A 20,142-nucleotide genomic window follows, 5' to 3' on the forward strand; every position below is an offset into this window, starting at 1 on the left:
TACGAAACTGCACTTGAATTTGGTGGCCTTGCACCCTGCTTGAAGTGGCATGAAACTGCACTTGAATTTGGTGGCCTTGCACCCGGTTTGAAGTGGCATGAAACTGCACTTGGATTTGGTGGCCTAGCACCCTGCTTGAAGTGGCATGAAACTGCACTTGAGTTTGGTGGCCTTGCACCCTGCTTGAAGTGGTAGGAAACTGCACTTGAGTTTGGTGGCCCTGCATCTTGCTTGAAGTGGTAGGAAACTGCATTTGCATTTGCTGGCTCTGCACCCTGCTTGAAGTGGTAAGAAATTGCACTGGAGTTTGGTGGCCCTGCACCCTGCTTGAAGTGGTAGGAAACTGCACTTGAACTTGGTGACCTTGCACCCTGCTTGAAGTGGTAGGAAACTGCACTTGAGTTTGGTGGCCCTGCATCTTGCTTGAAGTGGTAGGAAACTGCATTTGCATTTGCTGGCTCTGCACCCTGCTTGAAGTGGTAAGAAATTGCACTGGAGTTTGGTGGCCCTGCACCCTGCTTGAAGTGGTAGGAAACTGCACTTGAATTTGGTGACCTTGCACCCTGCTTGAAATTCAATTTCAAGGAAAGCCGTGAGCAACTGCCAGCCCACCAGCCATGAGTGAGCTGCCAGCACATCAGGCTTGAGTGACTGAGCTGCCACCCCAAGAATCCATTTGGCCCACAATGTCCATATTATCCCTCTTGAAACCAGTCCCTTCAGCCCACAATACCCATACTAGTGCTCCAGAAAGCCACCCCTCCCCCTCCCCACTGGCCACCAATATTGGAATTGGTGGGGAGGTGGAATATTACATTGAGGGACCAGCCCTCCCGTGTGAACATGGGGCCCAATGGGTCCCACTTAGTCTAGTTGTTAGTTATAACTAGAGCCATGATTTTGCAATAAATGCCATGTGCCTTTTCATGCCTTTTTTGACGATTTCACCAAGTTAACGCCTTTTTCATGATCGAGTGCCTAAATCTAATTGTACCGTGATTACAATGATGTTTTCTATGTTAACACGTTAATATTAATGTTATTATTAACATGTTAACATAGTATAACTTACAAGAAAATTTCCACCACCAGGGCAAAATCGTGGGCGCCACCATCGATCATTCATTCGTTCGTGCCGCTACTCGCTGGTTCAGCCTTCTACAAGATCTATTTCAGAAAGAACTGCAAATGCTGGAAAAATCGAAGGTAGACAGAAAATGCTGGAGAAACTCAGCGGATGAGGCAGCATCTATGGAGAGAAGGAATAGACGATGTTTCGTGTCAAGACCCTTCTTCAGGCTGATGTGGGGGGGCGGGAAAAATAAAGGAAGAGGCTGAGACAGTAGGACTAGAAGGCGAGCTGGGAAGGGTGAGGGGGAAAAGGGAGAAGACAAGGGCTATCTAAAATTAGAGAAGTCAATGTTGATACCACTGGGGTGTAGGCTATCCAAGTCAAATACCAAAGCTTGTCTCCTCACTACATTTACTGCTGGCTTCAGACACAAATCTGAGTTTTAGAGTGATCTGTGCAAGGCATTCATTGATGCTGGAATTCCACTGGAAATTGGAAAACAAATCACTCAGTGGTTTTTTAGAGAAATACACCGAGGAACATATACGAAGTGAGTCATCATTATGGAAAAATTATGTTGACAGCTACTTCAACATCGTTGTGCAGAAAATTAGAGATAAAGTTGCATACAACAAAAAAGGATCTCAGTAGACGAGACAATCGATGCTGTGGGGAGATATGTTGCCAATGTGGTCATCGGTAAACTGGAGGCAGGTCAACCATCAAAGGATTATTTTTGACATCGGAAGTATTGGAGAAGTCAAACAGCTCAACTATTGCTCAGTTTACATCTTCACTTGCTGTACTTTGGCCAGATGGTATATAACACGAGAATGTTCTTTTGTTTGTGACTGATGCAGCTCCATACATGAAAAAAGCTGCTCGTGCTGTTAAAGTTTTATTCCCCAAAATGTTGCATTTGACATGCTTAGCTCAAGGACTTCATAGAATTGCTAAGCACATAAGTAGCTTGTTTTTAAATGTCGATCGCCTAGTTTCCAATGTCAAGAAAATCTTCCTCAAAGCACGGTCACATGTGCAGTTGTTCAAGGAAATGGCCCCCGAGATTCCGCTACCTCCTCAGCCCGTTTTGACTAGGTGGGGTACATGGCTCTCTGCTGTACTCTACTGTGCAGCAAATTTTGAAAAGATAAAATAAATCGTCAACTGTTTTGAAGAAGAAGAATCTGCTGCAGCCAGTCAGTGAAATCATGCAGACAAAGTCCCTCTACCGCGATCTTGTGTTTATTGCTTCCAAATTTGCAAACTTCCCACAAGCTACCACTTCCCTTGAGAAACGTGGCGAAACATTAGTGAATAACTTGTAAGTTTTCAACAAAGTAACTGAAGATATCTATAAAATTCCTGGCGATGTAGGTAAAGACATACAAGGAAAATGTGAGAGAGTGTATTTAACTAACAAAGATCTCGAAAAAATACAAAACATAGCTAAAGTTCTCAAAGGTAGTTGTAATGCACAAGATATCGACATGAATATAGTCGGTAGCTTGTTTCTGGTATGCACCAGTGACCTAAGCAGAAAGAAATAAGATTTTTACAACTGAAGGATATTCTGTCTGACAGACAGCATAGTTTAACACTAGATAATTTGATAAAAATGCTAGTAATTATGTGCAACCAGGCAACTTTGGTCATTTAATGTAGAATACCATTATATTATCATTTTAAACCATATTTTGGTGGTGGAAATACATGCCTTCTAATGCCTTTTTTGGTCAATAAATCCCTCATTCGTTCTTTTTTTGTAATGTTATTATGCCTTTTTGCCTGCCTATTTCAGAGTTTTTAGCGCCTAAACATCATGGCTCTAGTTATAACCTTATAATCTTCGACTCAACCCATATTCAATTTAATTTGATATGTCACAGTCCAGTTAGCAAACAATTATAGTATTAAATCACCTCAGTAGCAGCCAAAAAATATTTTCTAAGACGCTAAGGAATACTGCAAACGTTTTCTCAAATACCAGAGAGTATTACCATATTCCAGGCAAAAGGTGAGGTGCATTGATATTGGATCACTGATTATATTTTAATGTACAAAGCCAGTAGAGATATATACCTCCCACTACCCCACACCACCTCCCCCCCCCCAAAAAAAAACATCCCCCCTCCCCCCCCCCCCCCCCCCCCCACACACACACACACACACACACACACACACACACACACCCTCTCCCCACCCGGACCCACTTAGTCTAATATTTTATAAAGTTAGAATAATGCATTTTGCTGATCTTTTCCATTCTTCCCAGCTGTACATTTGGTGCTGAAGCAGCTTGTAGGTGGCTTGAAGGCTTGTGCAAACCCCCTCCACTTAAAGCTGGAGGTGGCATGGTCGGCCTGATTCTTGGCGTTTAACACGACTGAAAGACTGGAGAAGAGGATGGTGAGTAGAAGGAGGAAGAGACAGAGAAGGACCAGCAGAAGCCAACTATATCGATGAGGGAAACAATATCAATGATAGAAACCAGTTCTTTTGCCTGAAATTTGGTATTTATCAATGATCGATACACCTGTACTTCGCAAAGTAAGTTGTCTTAGCAATGTGTCAATACTGCCCAAAATTGCTACTTCAAAGCAGCAAAATGACTGTTTGAATATGTCCTTGTGGTTCTGAGCTTTGGCTCATTGAGACTATATCAGCAATGTAAGCACCATTTTGCAGTTTGTAATGCAGTATTATAAAAGGATCTTTGTTTTCTCCATATATCCTCAGTCTTTGTCATTTTCCCCACCTTTCTGTGCCCTACCTGGCACCATCTGCCAATTAACCCATCCTGCATCAACCTAATGTTTGTCAGGTCTTGCCCCAGTTCTCCCCAGTCACCTCTACATACTAGCTATCTCCCCTCCACTCCTTCAGTCCAGATGAAGGGGCGTGACCCAATATGTCAACTGTCCATTCCCCTCCACAGATGCTGCCAGGCTAGTAGAGTTCCTCCAGCAGTTTTTTGTTTCATCTTATGTCCTCCCTGTTTTTTGTAAGTGGCAAAAGTATAAAAGTTGGGAGGTCATGTTGCAGTTGTATGAGATGTTGGTGAGACCACATTTAGAGTATTGTGTTCAGTCTGGGCACCGTTATAGGAAATATGTTGTCAAGCTGGAAAGGGTACAGAGAGGATTTACGAGGATGTTTCCAGGCCTAGAGGATCTGAGCTACAGGAGTAGCTCAGATCCTACTCAGTTGAGTAGGCTTGGACTCTATTCCCTGGAGCACAGGAGGATGAGGGGTGATCTTATAGAGGTGTACAAAATCATGAGGGGAATAGATCGGGTAGATGCACAGTCTCTTGCCTAGAGTATGTGAATCGAGGACCGGAGGACATGGGTTTAAATTGAAGGCAAAAGATTGATTAGGAATCTGAGGGGTATCTTTTTCACGCAAAGGGTGGTGGGTGTATGGAACAAGCTTCCAGAGGAGGTAGTTGTGGCTGGAACTATCCCAACGTTTAAGTAACTGTTAGACAGGTGCATGCATAGGACAGCTTTGGAGGAATATGGACCAAACAGAGGCAGGTGGGATCAGTGCATCTATGACATGTTGGCCGTTGTAGGCAAGTTGGGCCAAAGGGGCTGTTTCCATGCTGTATCACTCTATGACTCTAAGAATGGGAGATAGGTCCCAGAGTTTGCAATGATTGCCTACTTCTCCATGGATCTGACTGCAGTTGGCTTCCGTACTTCTTCATTACTCTGCCTATCATGACATCAGCATCCTTACCCCATCCTCCACTCCCAAGCAGAAAGGAGTTCCACTCCACCTTCCACTCAAAGGCACCTTGTAGTTTTGGAGGAAATCTGATTTTCAAAGCTGAGTTATTTATTTACCTCGCCTTCCTTGGTCTGGAATTGTGATCTGCCACACAATGTCCAATCTTTACAAAATTCTAATCCAGGACTTTGGCTGGTTTTGGTGATCTGCCCCCCCCCCCCACCCCGCCCCCACCTCTGCTCCACCTCCTCTCCGCATCCCACTCCAGCAGAGAATGTTTCCCTTCTTCCGAAGGAACGTAACCATGTATGTCATCAAGGAGATGTTGATGTTCAAAGTGTTTAGATTTGACTGAAAGGTCTGTACTATTTGGTTAGCAAATATATAAACCGTGAGCAAAGGAAGCAAAACATTTATCTGCAAATAACTGTCATTTATTTTAACCATCTGCCCCATGGGTTGTTGACATGAAAGTGCTTTAAGAGATTTTAGTGTCACCATAATGACATAAAATTCATGTAAGAAGTGCATTAGCTAAGGGTGTGGGCTGCAAATCTTTATATGGATATATCTTTATATGCAAATCATTATGTGGCATGTATCATGTATATAGAAACTACAAAATGTATTCAGCATACAAATCTAGATAATGAAGTCTACATAATAGATTTTAGTTTCATTCAAACATTTGCCTTGAGGGATGAATGCAGGAAGTTAACTTAGTAGAGTTGCACTGGTTCCAGAATTACCATTAACATTACAGAAGACATGGATGACTATCACAGGAGAAAGTTTATTTGTTCATTAATTTCAGGTGAGTTAACTGGATTATCTTGGACGATGGTTCATTGCAGGGGTTCACAGCAGACATCAGCAAATGTCTAACATCACATCCACGATGATACGGAGAACTTAATGGAAATGCTCTGCATTAGAAGAGGGAAGTTGGTCTCCCTCTGTTTATAAAGGAGCAGGCAACACCCTTTTTCCCCAGGAACAGCAGGGGCTGAGGTTATAAAAAGCTTAAAAAATTCTGGCACAGATAGAGCAGACAATCAGAATAATTCTCCCAGGATGGAAATGTCCAATACAGGACGTCATACCTTTAATGTCACTGCAGGAAAGTTATAAGGAGATGTGCAGGGCAAGATATTTTTACACATAGTTGTAGGAGTTTGGAACGCGCTGCCAGGGGTGGTGGTGGATGCAGATACAACATTGACATTCACGATGCTTTTAGATAGGCACATGAATAAATAGGTAATCGAGAGGTATGGATCATCTTGATGCAGTAGGAAATAGTTTAATTTGGCCCCATGTTTGGCACATGTAGCTCGAGGAATATTATTCAGTATTTATGTGGTTTAGGACTCAGTTCAGGAATACTAATCAGTTTAGGCACAATGTCATCTATTGACTTGATCTTTCAAAGTTATTCCTCTTACCCCTCCAGGAAATCATTTTAAACTTGTCGCAGTATTATGTCTGGGTTTTAGACATCACACTCTTGACATAATTCTTCTTGGCATATTTCCCGCTGGTTACACTAAACAATGGGTCTGCATGGGTCTTTGATCCCTGAATATAAAGGACCTATCTCCACTTTTCCACATTAACTAAGACATTCAGATGGGTATCTAAACATCATAGTGCTTACTCTCCTATATATCCTGCAATGTAGTGATGCAACCTTCCTTAAAACTTGGTGAATATTTCCAGCAATAATTGGGGGAAATAAGTTCCTCCACTTTTAGAGGTGAAATTGCAATCCTGTTCTATAGTCAACATGGTGATTGCAGTTCCTTCCTACACATGGTGGTTGAGAATAAGATTGAGTAACCTGGCTGCTCCTCATGGGAACCACCATGCACAGATTAACGATGAGGAGTCGTGGTTTCAACAGTATCAGTTAGCATTAGGTCAATTAGCATCCAAAATAAAACTCCTACTGGTGGTGGTTCTTGCCACACCTAAACATGCAAGAATGTGATGGACCACTTATCTGTCCAAGGCCGAATGCTGTATTCACACATCATCCACTTCATGGTTCACTCACAGCTGAAGGAAAGAGCAGTTATTTGTCACCTTCAGCCTTGACCTTGTGACATTGTTTGTCTTTTCTACCACCTCCTCGTGCTGTGGTGCTTATTGGATGTTGCAATGAATGACAGTGAGGTACAGAAACAAATTTTACCTGTGACCTACATCAAGGAAGCACTGAATTTCTTCCGAATATCTGATAAAGGTTACCGATCAAATAAAGCAAATCTAGGCGTGCAATCAAAGTGGTGTTTTTAATATATTTAGTTTATTCAGAAATGTAATAATAACAATTAAATTATCTTGTTATAGAAGAATGTGCAACAGTATTTGATGGGGAATAATAATATCATCAACACTATCACCAGTCAAGATATTCACTAACAATGAAGGATGACATTGCCCCACTAATCACACCAATATAGGTGATTGTATGATCTACTCTGCCAATTTTGTTCGCATAAAGTCAATAAAACTGAATTTCAGAATCAGAGAATAGCCTGTATCAGCTACTGTAGTACCACTGGTCTATATTTCTAGATAAAGCCATCTAGAAATGCTGTCAATTCTCTTAACAGTTTATTCTAGATCCTGAGGTGGGATTAGGTGGGATCTCATTGAAACCTACTGAATATATATGTAAATTATTAATTGGGATGAGGATTGGAGGCTTTGTGGCCAAGTTTGCGGATAATACGAAAATAGGTGGAGGGGCAAGTAGTTCAGAGAAAGCAGGGACACTGCAGAAGGACGTGGACAGGTTGGGCGAGCGGGCAGAGAGATGGCAGATGGAATATAGTGTAGCAAAGTGTGTAGGAATAAAGGCGTAGACTATTTTCTAAATGGGGAGAGAATCCAGAAATTGGAGTACAAGGAATTGGGAGTTCTGATACAGGATTATTAAAATGTTAATCTGCAAGTCTAATCAGTAGTAAAGAAGTCAAATGTAATGCTTGCATTTATATCAAGAGGGCTAGAATACAAATTGGGGATGTAATGCTGAGGCCCTATAAGGCGCTGGTCTTTGAGCAATTTTGGGCACCACAACTGAGCAAGAATGTGCTGGCTCAGGTGTGTGTCCAGAGGAGGTTTACAAAAATGATCCGAGGAATAAGTGGGTTCACTTATGATGAGCATTTGACAGCACTGGGTCTGTACTCGCTGGTGTTTAGAAGAATGAGGGGGGACCTCATTGAAACGTACTGATTAGTGAAAGGCATGGATAGAGTAGATGTGAAGATGATGTTTCCACTAGCTGGAGACTCTAGAACTACAAGTCATAGCCTCAGAATTAAAGAACGTTCCTTTAAGGAGATGAGAAGGAATTTCTTGAGTCAAAGGGTGGTGAATCTGTGGAACTCTTTGCCACAGAAAGCTGTGGATGCCAAGTGAATGGATATCTTTGAGGCAGGGATAGAGAGATTCTAGATTAGTATGGGTTTCGGGGGTTATGGGGACAACGCAGGAGAATTGGGTTCAGGGGGAGAGACAGATCAGTCATGATTGAATGGCAGAATAGACTTGATGAGCTGAATGGTCTAATTGTGCTCCTGTCACTTATGACCTTATGAATAATGAAAGGCCTAGATAGAATGGATGTGGAGAGGATAGTTCCAGTAGTGGGTGAGTCTTGGACCAGAGGGTTCAGAATAAAACAATGTACTTTTAGAATGGAGATGAGAAAGAATTTCTTTAGCCAGAGGATAGTGAGTATGTGGTAGTCATTGCCACAGATGGCAGTGGAAGCCAAGACATTGGGTCTTTTTAAAGCTGAAATTGATAGGTTCTTGCTTAGTAAGGGCGTCAGAGGTTATGGGGAGAAGGCAGGAGAATGGGGTTAAAGGGGGAAAATAGATGAGCCATGTTTGATTGAATGGTTGAACAGACTCACTGACCTAATTCTGCTCCTATTATAACCTATTGTAAACTTTGCCTCAACAATTATAAGGTCACAAAGGACAGCGGTATCAGATTGATGATCTGATGGGAGCCTGTTTCTTTACACTTCCTAATTTAACTCCTAAAAGGCTTTACCCTAATTTTAAGATTACCCTTTTTCTTGATTCCAGAGGAAATTGTCTCCATCCTTTACATCCTTAATGTCTTGATTATATCATTCTCTGAGTAACATCCCAGGTGATTGCTAGTGTGTTTGATGGTCCCCAGCAGAATGAAAATACATATTCCATCTTGACTCTTTTCATCTTTAAAATGCTAATTCCAGTGAATGCAGAGAATAACCTTACATCCAAACTGGAAGGGATAAATCCAGCCACCAAGTTATTCCACAAACTGATTACAGAATGTTACCAATGTTTTTAAAGTTCAGGTATGAATGCTCCTTTCAAAAACTTCCATGAACCAGCACAAATTGTGCAATGAGAACTCAATTGGCATTTGAATCCAAATGTGGAACCTGTGACAAGAGAACATAACTTGAAAGTTAGAGGATGTAATTTTAGGATTGATGTCAGGAAACACACTTCTGTGAAGAAGGATGTTGAAGAGCGGGTCTTTTAAAAGTCAGCAGCCACAAGGTTCATTCAGGTTTTTTTTTGCACCAGAAAGGGCAAGGGTCAGAATATTAAAAGGATGAATTGTTCTTTTCAGTGAGTAAATGCCAACAGGCATAGAAGAGCGAGACTTTTAAAAGTCGGCAGCCACTTAACGAGGCTCATTCAGTTTTGTGGCTGGAAGCAGTCCGCATCCTGGAGAGACTGCTCCGAGCGGGTGTATAAAATAGAAGGCAGACACCAGTGGAGTGGCCTGTTGGGTGGGTAGGTGCTGTGAGACTGTGGCGACAGTGGTTTAAGTTATGGTCTGCGTTTTATCTTTATTTTGGAAATCTTCAATTGTCTAGTGTAGTAACAATGTCAGTTAGGGCAGTGGTATGCTCCTCCTGCAAGATGTGGGAAGTCGTAGGTTTAAGGTGAAAGGGCAAGATTTAATATGAACCTGAGGGGCAACCTTTTCACTCAGAGTGGTGGGTCGCAAGCTGCCAGAGGTAGTTGAAGCAGGTAAAATAACAGCATTAAAATGCACTTTGACGGGTATTTGGATAGGAAATGTTCAGGGGGATAGAAAGAATGGGTCAACTGGGCTTATATTAATTGGAATTTAGAAGGATGAGAGGGAATCTTATAGAAACATATAAAATTCTTAAGGAATGGAATGGCTAGATGTAGGAAAAATCTTCACAGTGTTGGGGGAGGCCAGAACCAGGGGATCACAGTTTAAGAATAAGGGGAGACCATTTAGGACTGAGATGAGGAAAAACATTTTCACCCAGAGAGTTGTGAATCAGTGGAATTCTCTGCCACAGAAGGCAGTGGAGGCCAATTCACTGGATGTATTCAAGAGAGAGTTAGGGCTAACAGAATCAAGGGATATGGGGAGGAAGCAGGAATTGAGTACTGCTGGCTTGAAGGGCTGAATGGCCTATTCCTGCACCTATTTTCTATGTTTTTATGTTCCAATATGGGCCAAATGTGGGCAGATTGGTCTAAGATGGGGCATTTTGGTTGGCATTTATGAGTTGGGATGAAGGGCCTGTTTCCATGCTGTATGACTATGGCTCTAAAATCTAGATTCTCCATATTGGAAAACAGCAGAATCCTTTGAGCCTTATGAATTTTTATGAAGCATGGTTATTAAACAATGTAGGCAAATGGACCTGAGGTACAGAGCCAGCATAAATTCATTGAGTGGTGAATTCAACCAGGCAGTAAATTGTCCTATAAATCTGTCAGCTGCAAACATTGTATTGCCAGAGGTGGATATATCTCACATACAGTGTTAGCATCAAACTGTTAAAACTTATTTCTCTCATACTTCAATTTCTCTTACTTCAATTTCATTAAGATTTAATGAACTTTGTTACTGTGTGTTAAAACTTGTGATAATTTTCTTTGTAACTGGTTTTGAATAGTATGGAACTCACTCATTTTGATTTAAGAACTGAATTGTTGAAACCAATTTCTCTAATTTCAGTCTAAGAGAAAACTTTTCTCCAAATTTCAAAATTTGGTTTGATCAGATTTCTGAAAAATTGACGATTGTAAACCCCAGGAATATAATGATGAACACAAATAATTTCAGCCCCCAAATAAGATTTCTATCCATAACATCTCAAATGGACTGAAGTATGTGAAAGCTCTAGATACTTGGATAATTGAATATTTAATGGGCACAGATTCAGGTACTTAGCTTTTGTTTCACTGTCAAATGCACAGTATACCACAGTGGCTGCCTTGCCAGCAGCTCATTGGTCCTTTTGCCTTTTTTGTTATTTTTAGTGTGTCTAAATGTATGTTTTAATGTTTCTTAGTATGTCGTATGTGGGGGTTGGTGCGGGGGGGGTGGGGGGGGGAATAGGGGGAAACCTCTTTCCAGTCACTTACCTGGGCAGAGATGTGACTTTTCTCCACGTTGCATACTCGCCCCCCCCCCCCCCCCCCCCCTCCCCCTCACGTCCTACCAACAAGATTGGCGTGGCCTTTCCTACCAGAGCCTGGAGCTTCAGCAGCAGGCGCAGATCAGGGCAATCCCTTGCCATGGATCACCAGTGTTGGAGTCCCGAGTGTGTTGGGCCTGCTGACTTTAACACCGTGGAGCTGTGGTCTGTGGAGCTTCTAGGCGCTGCGTGGCGTTGGCTTTAACATTGTGCAATGGCACGATCTCTTGCCGAGGATTGCCAGTGTTTGAGCTCTGTCCAGTGGGGCCTGTGGTCTCGGAAGCTGCGGTCTCCAGTAAGAAGCGGCCGATTCGGAAACTCGAAACAGCAGAGTCTGTTCCGATCGGTTCCGATGCCGGAGTTTCAATCATCCCGGTGAGAGGGCCTGTACATCGGGCTGTCTGTAGCGGCGACTGCGGAGGGTTCAAAGGCCCCAATCATAAGTGAACAAAGAGGAAGATGACTGAACTTTATTGCCTTCCATCACAGTGAGAAATGTTGATTCCACTGTGGTGGATGTTTATCTTAAACTCTATTATGTTCTTTTTATTCGTGTGGCTGTATGTTAACTCAAATTTCACTGGACCAATTGGTGCATGTGACAATAAATATGAACTTGAACGTGAACTAAATAGCCAGTTCAAAGACTTAACCAAGCTCTTGCTTAAAGATGATCCTCATGTTTTAATCATCATTTACATAGGGTTCTGATTGTAAATTATGTAGTATCAACAACTAAGCTACATTGCTAAACATAGCATAATAAAGAGTATAAGAATGAATAATTATTTAGTATAAAATTGGTTCCTTGCCATGAATGTTGTAGTTGTTGAGAAGAATATACTTTAACAGGCACAAAATAAAAAATTGCTGCAAGAACTCAGTGGGCCAAGCAGCATCTGAGGAGGCAAAGGGATGATCGACATTTTGGGTTCCTCAGGCAGTTTGTTTACTTTGCTCCCGATTCCAGTATTGCCAGTTTCTCTTGTCTCCATACTTTAACAAGCATTTGAAGCATAGTTAAAGTAATTCCATCAGCTAAAAAGTTGGAAGAAGTTTGGTTATCAAGGTGGACTGTGTGAGAACTCTTTGGAAGTTGTACATAGAGACAGAACTTGAAATAAGCTTAAATGGCAAGCATTCTCTCAGGACTTGGGGTTGGAGGTGAAAACCGATACTCTGTTTAATGAGTCAAGATGGGATCAAGTTATTCAGAAATAAAGCATGGAACAAGTGTCCAGTCTATTATCCTTAGTGCACAGATGGGGATATAAATAAAATATGATTTGATATAACCAGAATATATTTTGCATATCAATGTTTTCTGCGGGAGAGAATGTTATTTCCAAGGTCATCATGGCCAGTCAAAGACAGATGACTTTAGATGTTTCTTCTGTCATGTCAGCCTGTGGTTGTCAATTTCTGCCAGGTAATCAAGTGACTGATTCAGATCTACAGAGTGAATTACATTCTACCAGCACCCAAGATTGCTTCTTCTAGATTACCAACTTTTCTTGCTAATGATAGCTGTCGAGGGACTATAGCCCTACGTATAGGTAATAAATTATTTATTTTCTGTTAATACTTTCAAAATAATCACTAACTAATTGATAGAAGTTGCTGGATATGTGACTATTATTTTATCTATTCTTGAAAGATCTGAGTAAAGCAATGTCTTCTTTGATGTTATGAAAGGCCAATGCTCAGCATTTAATAAATAACAGAACACGTATTACAAAAATAGTTTTTAGTTCTCAGTTCCTGTGGTTGAATACTTGTGGCCACTGTATAATCACTCAAATGTTCTGTTATATCATGCATAATATATATGGTACTTAATATATCACAAAGAAAGCTCACCAATACCTCGACTTCTCCAGAAGATTGAGGAGATGTGACCTGTGGAACGATCATTTATTGAACCTCAGTAAGGGTAGGGTGAAGAGCCTACTGACAGTTACGTCACAACCTGGCTCAGTAATTTGAATGCACAAGAATGAAAGAAGCTGCAGAAAATGGTGGACATTGCCCAGTCCATCACAGCTATTAACCCCCCCCCCCCCCAAACTATTGAAGGGACCTGCTGCAAACGTTGCCTCAAGAACAGAACTAATTTGTCAAAGAGCCATACACCACCCTGGCCACATTCTCATCTCGCTGCTACTATCAGAAATAAGTTACAATTTATTCTCATAAACCATCAGGCGCTTGAGCCACCCTTCACATCATTTAAAGGGCCTGCCTACTTGGGCGTCATTTGCGCGTCATTTACGCGACATTGTAAAAATTGGTTGGAGCGTCATGCCGCGCGCATGGCGCGTGGTGAGGCATGGTGGCATATGCAGTGCAGTGACACGCAGTAATGCACAGTGCCCCAGGTAATGTGGTAATGCGCAATGGCTCCCAAAAGATGCAGGGCCCTCAAGAGCACTTGGCCGGCGACTGCCGTACTGCTAGACGATTTTTGCGCGACAGTCACTACCGGCCTGTCGCGTAAATGACGCCCAAGTGGGAGAGGCTCTTAACCACAAGCCTCTCTTAGAATTGAACTATGGTCTTTTGAACTATTGAAATTGCATAGTGTACTTTGGGCTGCACTGTTGTGGTCTGATTTACCCACTATGCCTGTTATTTATTTGTGGTGTTGTTGTCTTTAATGTGCCGGGAATGAAACCAACAAGTGAGAATTTTCATTGCTTTGGTTCCGGTGCATTTGAACAGTCTTGACTCTTGAATTGACTTTAATTAAACAGTCTTGAAACTAGAATCACGGTATTGATGCTTGGACAGTATGGACCAGTTTGGACAGGTTATCATACTGTCCAAGCATCAATCTTCTTTGCAAGAAGGGCTTCACCCACTGACACCTCTTCTTCTGCTTCCTCTTCACCCTTGTGCTTTCCCTTCAGCCTATCTTGAAAGGCTGATGAAGGAAAAGGGCTGCTGCAGACAGCAGTAGATGCACTTTTAGTAACATCCACCTAACTAGTTCCTTCTTTGCTCTCATGGTTCTGAATGATTTTTAAAAAAACCTGGGAGGCTTTTGTAAACTCTGCAACTATGATTGAGCACGCCCAGGAGTGACAGAGGTCACATGCTTATGTTAATATTAACCTTTTTTTCACCCAGTTTTATTCCACCAGGGAGGTCTTACCTTCCACTACCTGCAACCTCCGGCAACCACCTTCAACTAACATCGCAACCGGCTTCGACTAAAAAATTACCGATTTTTAAAACGGCAACCCTTTTTTTAGTCGAGGCCGGGTTTGAATTTTTTGAAATAATCGCCGGAACATAGAAGAAGCGGAAACCACTTTCGACCATTAGGGAGACTGACAAAAACCTCCGGGAACCTCACGGAAACCTTGGGTGGGGTGCAAAGTCTCCAGAGGTTTCCGTTCAGGTTTCCTAAGTGGGACAGGGGCATAGGCAATAAAAATTTAAAGCAGTCCCAAGACATTTAATGGGCAGAATCACTAACTGAAATGAGATCTTTGCTGTTCCAGCAGGAGCTGTGCGAAGTTGCCAAGATTAACCTGTCCTTGCCCTGCTGACTGCCACAAAACATGTTTATCTTGAAATGTTCTCAACCTGCAGTCACAAAACAGCTATAAAAAAAAGCCATGAGGTGAGATTAAATGTAGAGGGAGGTGGTGGTGAGGGATGGGAGGATGGAACACAACTGTCTTGAATGACTGGGCCTCTACTCACCCATGCTCCAAACCTCAGCAGTGACGTGTGAAAAGGCTACAAAAGGCTACAAAATCGAATGGTAAACTAGATTCATTTGTGTGTATTTCCTGGGTGCAAATTCTGCATGAAAGTGGCTTTATTGGAGTGCATGAGCAATCACTTCTGAATAAGATGTGATTCTGACGTGGTTTCCTTAAGCTTCATCATTGAAAATTGAGATTGTGATATGTTTGTGCAATCGTTATCAATGCCACATAGGCTCATTTCAGCCTTGAGTCATGAGTAATGTGTTCTTAATTTGTATGAGTAAACAACTAAGATTATGATTTATGTTCCAAAGTTCCAAATTTATGTCAATTGATGAAGCAAATGATGTGTGACCTGTGCTAAGTGAATTATATGTGGCCGTGGCCAGGACAATTTCTTACTCGGAAGTGATTGCTGATACACTCCAATAAAGCCACTTTCATGCAGAATATGCACCGCAGAAATACACACAAATGGATCTAGCTTCTAAGCTTATTTCTTGTACTCAAATGTACATGTTCATGGAAAATTTGGCCTTCTTCAGCTCTTGGACATTGCATTCTCACGGCACCTTCTCCAGACCATAGTTCACATCATAGGAAGATCCTGTCAGCCCATGGAACATCAGGCTGCTTCTCACTGAAGATAGATACAAAATGCTGGAGTAACTCAGCAGGACAGGCAGCATCTCAGGAGAGAAGGAATGGGCGACGTTTCAGGTCGAAACCCTTCTTCAGACCTGAAGGACTTCTTTCAGGACTCGACCTGAAACATCACCCATTCCTTCTCTCCATTCCTTCTCTGCCTGTCCTGCTGTTACTCCATCACTGTGTCTATCTTCGGTTTAAACCAGCATCTGCAGTTCCTTCCTACACATTTAGGCTGCTTCTAACTCTATGCTCCTAATTTGAATCAGCAGATGGAAGATCAGTTTAGTAAGTCCTAAAAAATGGCCGTTGCTCTTCCTGTAAAAGGTGGCAGAGAGTATCCTGCAAATGTTAGAGGTGCAATATAATGAAAACGTTAGCTGGTTCATGACAACCTGCAGAAATGTATCCTGGTTGCAAAGAAGGATCCCAGAAGAAAAATGAACCATGACAAAGGAGGTCAAGGAATAGAGCATACATGGTGGCAGGGGCTAGTGGGTGACCAGGGGACTGGAGGGAGAGAGAAGGGAGAGAGAGGGGGGAGAGAGGAGGGGAAGAGAGAAGAGGGGAGAGAGAAGAGGGGAGAGAGAAGAGGGGAGAGAGAAGAGAGAAGAGAAGGGAGAGAGAGAAGTGAGTGAGGGGGGAGAGAGGAGGGGAAGAGAGAAGAGGGGAGAGAGAAGAGGGGAGAGAAGGGAGAGAAGGGAGAGAGAGAGGGGGAGAGAGAAGAGTGGAGAGAGAAGAGAGGATAGAAGGGAGAGAGAGGGGGGAGAGAGAGGGGAGAGAGAGAATAGGGGAGAGAGAAGAGGGGAGAGAAAGAAGGGAGAGAGAGAGGGGGAGAGAGAGAGGGGGGAGAGAGAAGAGGGGAGAGAGAAGGGGGAGACGGCAGCGTGGGGTTCATTTTTCCACATAAGCGATAGGTGACTGGGCAATCTGAACCCAAGCACCAAGTTGAAAGCGGCTGAAGGTGTGCATCACTCGGGACAGCCCCCACTATCCCACGGCCACCCTCCGTGGGCTGCGGGTCGGGTGGAGCGGAGGATTGGAACAATGTTCATGCCTTCACAGTGATGTGATGGACGCGGGGGTCTGGACCAATCGCTGACAAGTCTCGTCCCCCGGCAACGTCAAGTCCGTTATTGGACTTTTCTGTTGAGCGGCAGTCGGTCCTTTGGCTTGTAGGCGCCGCTGCTGTTCAAGTAGGTAGCGTTTCGACAGAGCGGCCGTTCGGTAAGTTTGCTTTTAGGCAACGCAGCTTTTTGGTTCCTTGGGATTTAGGCGTCCCGCCTTTTTGGTTAGTTTGCATTTAGGCATCCCATCCTTTCGGTTAGTAGGCGTTTCGTCTTTGGACTCTTTCGGTTAATTGGCGTTTCGGCCTAATTTCTATTCCGTTCTTTGGCTTCAACTTCTATGCTTCGGCTTCTTGTCTGTCAGCGCCACGTCCGGGTACCATATAGAAGGAATGCCGTGGATGTAATATATTTAGATTTTCTGAAGGCATTCGCAAAGGTGCTGCATAAAAAGCATGTGCTCAATATCAGAGCTTATTGGGTAGCGATTGAAAATTGGCAACCACATGATAGTTGAAATACATGGGTCTTTTCTGATTGAAAGGGACATAACTCATGGATCACCCCAAGGATTCATTCTTGATCCTCAATTATTCGCAAAAGCAAGCATAAAAAATTTCAAACAATGATCATCCACAAACTGAGAAGGCCTCACAACATTTTAGTAAAATTCAGTGGCATAATCATAATTGTTATATTACCTCGACATTAATAATTAAACATATTTCACTTTTTTAATTCATTTTTTAGAATGAATATTACTGGCAAGGACAGCTTTTGTGATTTACTTGTAATGTACCTGGCCAGCTTCTTGAGCCACTTTTGGCTTTCTGATGGCATATTGACATTCTGGAAGGCCTGCAATCTTACCTACATTACATCAACCACGGAAGTGCTGGAGATACGAGCTGGACCGAAGCCTGGTATCCTGTGATGAGTGACTCTGCCACTGGCATTCTAAAGCCTTTTCAGCCCCTACAAGGCATAGATCAGGAACATGGAATATCTGATGTGTGCAACTCCAACACTAATCAAGTAGCTCAACCCCATGCAGGCCAAAGCAGTCAACATGATTGATTATCAATCCATCCACCCAAAACATTAACTCCTTCAACATACAATGCAACATGACTGCTTTGCAGTGCACACCATTTGCAAATCCATCACAATTGCTCAGCTAGTCCAATCTGAAATGCCTTCCAACTCACAATCTCCACTGCCTTTCAAATCACACATTGAATTGGATATATTTTCATTCATTTATTGTCACCAGGTCTAAATTGTATGATTGGCTCAGTAGTGTGGTGGAGCATCTTTATTTAAAGGACTATAGCAGCTCAGGTAGCTGGCCAAGGAATATTACAAATCAGTCATAATAGCTGGGCTATTCAGCAATACTTTCATAGAAACATAGAAACATAGAAAATAGGTGCAGGAGGAGGCCATTTGGCCATTCGAGCCTGCACATCCATTCATTGTGATCATGGCTGATCATCCACAATCAGTAACCCGTACCTGCCTTCTCCCCATATCCCTTGATTCCGCTAGCTCCTGGAGCAGTGGTTCCCAACCTTTTTTGTCCCGTTTACGCCTGGCAACTTTAATAGTGCATAACAATGTTATTTCACTTATTTATGAACAACTTATGATGAACAGATACCAGCATACCAGAGCCAAACACAGTCAGTCAATGAGAAATAAAAGGTACAAATCCAGAATCAACAAATTTACCCCCTGGGTAGGCGAAATTTACTCCCTGGGGGGTAAATTTACCCCAGTTTGGGAACCCTTGCCCTGGATCTCTATCTAACTCTCTTTTAAATTCATCCATTTACTTGACCTCTACTGCCTTCTGTGGCAGAGAATTCCACAAGTTCACAACTCTCTGGGTGAAAATGTTTTTTCTCATCTCAGTTTAAAATGGCCTCCCCTTTATTCTTAGACTGTGGCCCTGGTTCTGGACTCCTCTATCATTGGGAACATTTTTCCTTCATCTAGCTTGACCAGTTATAATTTTATACATTTCTATAAGATATCCTCTCATCCTTCTAAATTCCAGTGAATACAAGCCCAGGCTCTCTAATCTTTCCTCATATGACAGTCCCGCCATCCCGGGGATTAACATCGTGAACCTACGCTGCACTGCCTCAATAACAAGAATGTCCTTCCTCAAATTATGAGACCAAAACTGCACACAATAATACGGATGTGGTCTCACCAGGGCCGTGTACAACTGCACAAGGACTGCTTTACTCCTATACTGAAATCCTCTCGTTATGAAGGCCAAAATGCCATTAGTTTTTTTCACTGCCTGCTGTACCTGCATGTTTACTTTCAGTGACTGGTGTACAAGGACACCCAGGTCTTGTTGCACTTCCCTTTTCCCTAATCTGACACCATTGAGATAATAATCAGCCTCCTTGTTCTTGCCGCCAAAGTGAATAACCTCACATTTAGATACATTATACTTCATCTGCCGTGCATCTGCCCACTCACTCAACCCGCAACCTCCTAGCGTCCGCTTTGCAGTTCACACTGCCACCCATCTTTGTGTCATCTGCAAATTTGCAAGTGTTACTTTTTTTCCCATTATCTAAATCATGAATATATATTGTAAATAGTTGCAGCCCCAGCACCGAGCCTTGCGGCACTCCACTCGCCACTGCCTCCCATTCTGACAGGGACCCGTTTATTCCTAGTCTTTGTTTTCTGTCTGCCAACCAATTCTCCATCCATGTCAATACCCTACCCCCAATACCATGTGCTCTAATTTTGCCCACAAATCTCCTCTGTGGGACCTTATCAAAGGCTTTCTGAGTCCAGATACACTACATCCACTGGCTCTCCTTCATCCATTTTACTTGACACATCCTAAGAAAATTCCAGAAGATTAGTCAAACAGGATTTCCCCTTTATAAATCCATGCTGACTTGGACCAATCCTTTTACTGCTATCCAAATGCGCCATTATTACTTATTTAATAATTGACTCCAGCATCCTCCCCACCACCGATGTCAGGCTAACTGGTCTATAATGCCCTGTTTTCTCTCTCGCTACTTTCTTGAAAAGTGGGATAACAATAGCTACACTACAATTCACAGGAACTGATCCTGAATCTATAGAACATTGGAAAATGATCACCAATGCATCCACGATTTCTAGAGTCACCTCCTTGAGTAACCTGGGATGCAGACCGTCAAGCCCTGGGGATTTATTAGTCTTCAGTCCCATCATTCTGCCCAATACTATTTTTCGCCTAATGCTAATTTCTTTACGTTCCTCTGTCTCCCTAGATCCTCCGTCCTCTAGTACATCTGGAAGGTTATTAGTGTCCTCCTTGGTGAAGACTGAACCAAAGTACCTATTCAACTCTTTTGCCATTTCCTTGTCCCCCATAATAATTTCACC

This window comes from Amblyraja radiata, chromosome 12 (assembly GCF_010909765.2).
Source record: "Amblyraja radiata isolate CabotCenter1 chromosome 12, sAmbRad1.1.pri, whole genome shotgun sequence".
Taxonomy (NCBI): Eukaryota; Metazoa; Chordata; class Chondrichthyes; order Rajiformes; family Rajidae; genus Amblyraja; species Amblyraja radiata.